Source organism: Macaca nemestrina, chromosome 10 (genome assembly GCF_043159975.1).
Source record: "Macaca nemestrina isolate mMacNem1 chromosome 10, mMacNem.hap1, whole genome shotgun sequence".
NCBI lineage: Eukaryota > Metazoa > Chordata > Mammalia > Primates > Cercopithecidae > Macaca > Macaca nemestrina.
Window position 1 is genome coordinate 38611368 of NC_092134.1, and position 6582 is coordinate 38617949.

Genomic DNA, 6582 nt, shown 5'->3' on the forward strand with positions numbered 1-6582 from the left:
GTCAGGAGTTTGAGACCAGCCTGGCCAGCATGATGAAACTCTGTCTCTACTAAATACAAAAAAATTAGCTGGACATGGTGGCTTGCGCCTGTAATCCCAGCTACTTGGGAAGCTCAAGCAGGAAGAGTACTTGAACCCAGGAGGTGGAGGTTGCAGTGAGCCAAGATTACACTGTACTTCAGCCTGGGCAACAGAGCAAGACCTTGTCTCAAAAACAAAACCAAAATTTTGCTGGGTGTGGTGGCACATACCTGTAGTCCCAGCTACTTGGGAGGCTGAGGTGGGAAGATTGCTTGAGCCCAGGAGGTGGAGGCTGCAGTGAGCCGTGATCTTGTCACTGCACTTAAGCCTGGGTGACAGAGTGAGACCCTATCTCAAAAAAAAAAAAAAAAAGTTATGCTTCTCTCTTGTTAATGTATCTTTTGTTATGAGAGTGTCAGCCATGAACCTAGCAATGGGTGAAGAAAAGATACCACTTTTTCTCTCTTATGCTTCACATCTCTCAATTTCTGATGGCTGAAAGAGAGGTAATAGATAAAAGAAGGAAATTGTAAAAGAAAACTTAGGTATATATTTATCAGACCTCGGGAATTGGAAAAGAACTTTACAAACATAAAAACAGTAAAGAAATCACATAGGAAAAAATGACAAATTTGAATATATCAAAATTTTAAATGTGTGCCAAAAACAACACAAATTCAATCAAAAGGTATGGTAGTAACAGGGTCCACTAATCCCCATTGCACCGGTGGACAACAAGCCAACAGCCAGCATGTGAGTGAGACCATCTTAGACCAACCCTTCCCCAGCCATGGCACTAGCTGACACACACGCATGAATGAGCCCGGCTGAGATCAGCCAAGCCTGATCCAAGTTATCGGATATGGCCTGCTGCTCCATTGACTTGTAAGCAATAGTAACTTTTTTTGTTGTTGTTTAGAACACTAAGTTTTAAGGGGACTTGTTACGCAGAATGATACAAAAGAGAAATGACAAATTGGAATAAATACGTGTAAGAAATAGGAACAATAAAGGTGAAAATCTTTAATATGAAATGAGGCCTTATAAATCAAAAGGAAAAACACCATCTGCCACAGTGAAATGGATAAAAGACATAAGTAGTCAAGTCGTTAAGGAAGAAATACAAATAACTAATAAGCGAATATAAAAGTATTAAAGCTCACACAAATAAAAGGTGCAATTTAAACATTAAATGACACTAAGATATTTTTTACTTATTAAATTAACAGTTTATATTAGCAATTTAAAAAATGTTCAGTAATGAAGGGCAATCTCTTATCTATGGGTGAAAGTCTAATTAACAAACCATTTCTGGAAAATAATTTAGCAAGATTTAGAAAATGTCTTTGGGGCAGATGCAGTTGGTTGGTGTGGAGTACTGAATCATTATTCTCAATTCCTTGTTGCTGCCTGTATCCATGCTGTTTGCATGATTTTGTAGTTCCTCCCACTAGAAGGAGAGTCTATTTTCTTGCATATTGATGTGGTGGTTTGTCTTGTGGCTGTTTTTGGCCAATGGAAAGTTAACAAATGTGTGCTGCAAGCAGAGGTTTAAACATCCCTGGTGTCAAGTTTGTTCTGTTGCATTTCTCCCTTTACCACAAAAAGAGCTTTCCCTATGTAGTCCTGCCCCTTCAACATGGGCTCTAGAGTGAACATGTGGGTTTGGGAAATTGGAATGGTAGTGGCAGAATTGCTCTTGAAAGTTTCCTAATTCTCACATAAAAATAGCCAGAACAAGCTCATAGCAAAACCAAAAGTCTGCAGACATTTCCAACAAAACCAAATGAGAAGGTATCCCTTTGAACCCTGAAAATAGAAGCAGGTGAGAATAAATAATTGATAGTCACAAGACCTGTGTGGCATCCTCATCTGGGCAGGAGAAAGCAGAGGAGAGTAATGAGGCATTTAACAAACCTGAGAACAGGAAACCCCTAAAATATACTACAGGTATTCACTGGAAGGCTTAGCAGGTCAATTTTGGAAGAGTAGCTGAAACTGTTTTGCCTGCTCCAATTTGCTGGTGAGAGCAGTGGGGAACCCTTCAGTGAGGTCTGAAAGGTGTGGAGCAGTCCCGCCCCTGTGAACTCTCAAAACCCACCAGGTAGGAATCTCTTTTGGGACAGATTCATTCCCTAAAGATACTACTAGGACTAGAATTAAAATTGAACAGAATAGGCATTACAGAGATGAAGGAAAGAAGGTAGACAAAAGTGATGAGAATCTCCAGAAAATCTTACAAAGCAAGCTGCTTATTTTTTCCTTCACTACATGAAACACAACAGAATAGGTAATTGTGTAAAGTTGTAGCAGTTATTCTGAACAAAGCCTCAATCTAAAAGCTCAAGAAACCTAAATCCATATAAAAATAAGCAACAATAAAGTGTTGCAGTCAAACCTCATACAAAGGTATTATAAGGAAAATGAGAATACAGCAAAATAATATCCCTACAGATAATGAAAGCAGATCAGAAAGATTTGCTTTAAAAAGAAAAATAAAACTATAATGTACTATTTCAAAATAAGCTAGAAGACATTTTAAAAATTATACAGAACATGAAAGAACAACATAATCAGAATTAGGAAAACTCAGAAGTGAAGTAACAGAACTCAAGAAAAATAGAAAAATAAAATAAATGAAGACTCAACTATAAGGGACCCAGTAAGTAAACATAGGAGACAATGCCTTAAGAGAAATAGAAGGTAAAAATAAGGAAAATATTAAAAAATCAAAAGCTAAGAAAGAGAGAAAGATTGAGGAACAATACAGCTATTGAATGAATATAGGCAAAGAAGAACCAACATATGGATAACAAAAGTGTCTGAATAAGAAAACCAAAGCGAGAAAATCAAATATTAAGTGTTATAATTCAAGAAAAAAAATTTAAATAAAATAGATTTGAAGGTACATATTGAAAGAGACTATGGGCCGGGTGTGGTGGCTCATGCCTGTAATTCCAACACTTTGGGAGGCCAAGGCAGGTGAATCTTCTGAGGTCAAGAGTTTGAGACCCACCTGGCCAACATAGTGAAACCCCGTCTCTCCTAAAGATATGAAAATTAGCTGAGTGTGGTGGTGCATGCCTGTAATACCAGCTACTTGGGAGGCTGAGGCAGGAGAATTGCTTGAACCTGGGAGGCAGGGGTTGCAGTGAGCCAAGATCATGCCATTGCACTCCAGCCTGGGCAACAGAGTGAGATTTTTATCTCAGAAAAGAAAAGAGAAGAAAAGAAGGAAGGAAAGAAGGAGGGAGGGAGGGAGGGAGGGAGAAAGGAAGGAAGGAAGGAAGGAAGGAAGGAAGGAAGGAAGGAAGGAAGGAAGGAAGGAAGGAAGGAAGGAAGGGAGGGAGGGAGGGAGGAAGGAAGGAAAGGAGGGAGGGAGGGGGCTATACATATGAGAATAGTGAACCTGAATGACCAATACTAAGACGTATTCTAGTAAAATTTCTGGATTTTAAAGAAAAAGGAAAAAAAAATTTAAGTATCTAGGCAAAAACAACATGAGGTTATAAGGGAAGGAAGATTATTATTAGACTTTTTGATTATTATTAGACTTTTGCTGTCAGAAGAAAATGGAATAGCACATTTAGGACACTCAATGAAAGAAATATAACTCAAGTATAAAGGGCACAGACAAGCTGTTATGTACATGCAAAAATACAGGGAATATTGCTTCTATGCGTACTTCCTGAGGAACCTGTTACAGAATAAGCTTTGGACAACCAAAGTGACTAGACAGTCTCTGGTACAAGGACTGATGGTAAGTATTAAATATATAGGTACTTGTAGATGAAGACTAAATGAGAGTAAAAAGGGAGATAATAGTATGTGATGATTATGTGCCTTGACAGTGTAGATAGAGTATAACTTTAAAAATGAGGCGAGAGTAGGAATAAGGCATGAAAAAGTTTAAAAAAGTTAGTAGTCATAATTTGTAATGGTTATTGTAAGTATTGTTATTTTGAAACTCTTCTTTATATAATGTAGGATAAAGTAAATGTGCAGTTGTGGAATATTCTATCACTTCTCCTGTTCTAAGAACCAGAACCAGGATTCTTGGTGTGGAAGGAGTTGCAGAGATAACATAAAAAAGAAGTTAAGGGCCCAGGCATGGTGTCTCATGCCTGTAATTCTAGCACTTTGGGAAGCTGAGGTGGGAGGATTGTTTGAGCTCAGGAGTTCACGACCAGCCAGGGCAACATAGCGAGACACTGTCTCTATAAGAAACACAAACAAAAAAAAGTTAAGGAATAGCACTGTAGACCTGAATGTGAATTGGAAATATCACTGTCAAGTCATGAAATGTTTTTACCTTCAAAATATATTCTCTAGTTCTGTTCACTAAAATAGCCCCCAAATATTGACCAGTCTACCAAGTAACATAGGGCATCCCTAGAGCCCAGCTTGTGGTAAAGAAATTACACTTTTCACTAAAAGAAAACCAGAGCTTCTTGGATAAATGACTGATTCCAGATCTGTGACAAAAAAAGTACAAAGTAGGCTGGGCACAGTGGCTCATGCTTATAATCCCAGCACTTTGGAAGGCCAAGGCAGGAGGATCACTTAAGTCAGGAGTTCGAGACCAGCGTTGCCAACGTGGTGAAACCCTGTCTCTACGAAAAATACAAAAATTAGCTGGGCTTGGTGGTGTGCACCTGTAGTCCCAGCTACCCAGGAGGTTGAGGCAGGAGAATCGCTTAAAGCCAGGAGGCAGAGGCTGCAGTGAGCCGAGATTGTGCCATTGTACTTCAGCCTGGGTGACAGAGCGAGACTATCTCAAACAAAACAAAACAAAACAAAAACCCCAAAAACCAAAAAACAAACAACAAAAAGTATAAACTTAGCCTAGAACATTTTGTAATACCAGATAGCAAGGACTCTGTCAACTACTAGAGTAATTTCAAAATGACTCAGGAATCAACTTGAAGAGATTCCTAGTGGCCACAAGTCAGGCAATTTTAGCTTCAATAAGGACAAGAATTGGAATGAACTGAAACACATCGAATATATTTACATTTGTGAATTCATAGTAATAAAACAATTGGTTTCCTTTGAAAGATAACAATTCATTATTTCAAAAAATGGATAAAGAAAAGGAATTGGGCATTATCCTGACTTTCCTGTATATACTATACCATGGGTAATCACTGGCAGATGAGGGAGGCTAGGTGTGGTGGCTCACACCTGTAATCTTAATTCTTTGGAAGGCTGAGGTGGGAGGATTGCTTGAGCTCAGAGTTTGAGACCAGCCTGGGCAGCATAGGGAGACCCCATCTCTATAAAAAAATAAAAATAACTGGATATAGTGGTGTGCACCTACCTGTATGTAGTCCCAGCTACTTGGGAGGCCAAGGGGAGAGGATCACATGAGCCTATGAGTCTGAGGTTATAGTGAGCTATGATTGTGTTCCTGCAGTCCAGCCTGGGCAACAGAGGGAGACACTGTCTCTCTCTCTCTCTCTCTCTCTCTCTTTTTTTCTTTTTTCTTTTCTTTTCTTTTTTTCCTTTTCTTTTTGAGACAAAGTCTTGTTCTGTCACCCAGGCTGGAGTGCAGTGGTGCTGTCTGGGCTCACAGCAACCTCCACCTCCAGGGTTCAAGCGATTCTCCTGCCTCAGCCTCCCAAGTAGGTAGGATTACAGGTGTGAGCCACCACACCCAGCTGTTTTATTTATGTATATTTTGTTTTAAAATAAAAAGTAGAAACAAAACCAATAATGCTTTCTTGTCCCGGCCTGCGCAACGTGGGCTCGTGGGTCTCTGAGACACGAAAATTGAAAGCGTTTTTGCACCCCAGGGGCTGCTCCTGGCGGCTCTGTGGCCATCACCATGCCACAGAATGAATATATTGAATTACACTGTAAACACTATGGATACCGTTTGGATTACCATGAGAAAAAGAGAAAGAAGGAAAGTCGAGAGGTTCATGAACGTTCAAAGAAGGCAAAGACAATGATTGGTCTGAAGGCTAAGCTTTACCATAAATGGCACCATGCTGAGAAAATACAAATGAACAAGATGATCAAGATGCATGAAAAGAGAAACACCGAACAAAAGAATGATGAAAAGAGGGAGCAGTACCGGCCTATCTGCTGGACAGAGAGGGACAATCTTGAGCTAAAGTACTTTCCAATAGGATTAAACAGAAACGAAAAGAGAAGGCGGGAAAATGGGAAGTCCCTCTGCCTAAAGTACGTGCCCAGGGAGAAACAGAAGTATTAAAAGTTATTTGAACAAGAAAGAGAAAGAAGGCGGCATGGAAGAGGATGGTTACTAAAGTCTGCTTTGTTGGAGATGGCTTTACAAGAAAACCACCTAAATACAAAAGATTCATCAGGGCAATGGGTTTGCGTTTCAAGAAAGCCCATGTAACACATCCTGAACTGAAAGCCACCTTTTGCCTACCAATACTTGGTGTAAAGAAGAACCCCTCATCCCCACTGTATACAACTTTGGGTGTTATTACCAAAGGTACTGTCATTGAGGTAAATGCGAGTGAATTGGGCCTTGTGATGGAAGGAGGATGGATGCATAAATGCAGTCTTAAAATGATGGATGCATAA

The 6582-nt window shown here is 39.7% G+C and overlaps 1 pseudogene; it reads left to right on the forward strand.

Moving 5' to 3' along the window:
* The first annotated feature begins 5783 nt into the window (after positions 1-5783).
* Positions 5784-6582, forward strand: LOC105483786 (ribosome biogenesis protein NSA2 homolog pseudogene; annotated as a pseudogene).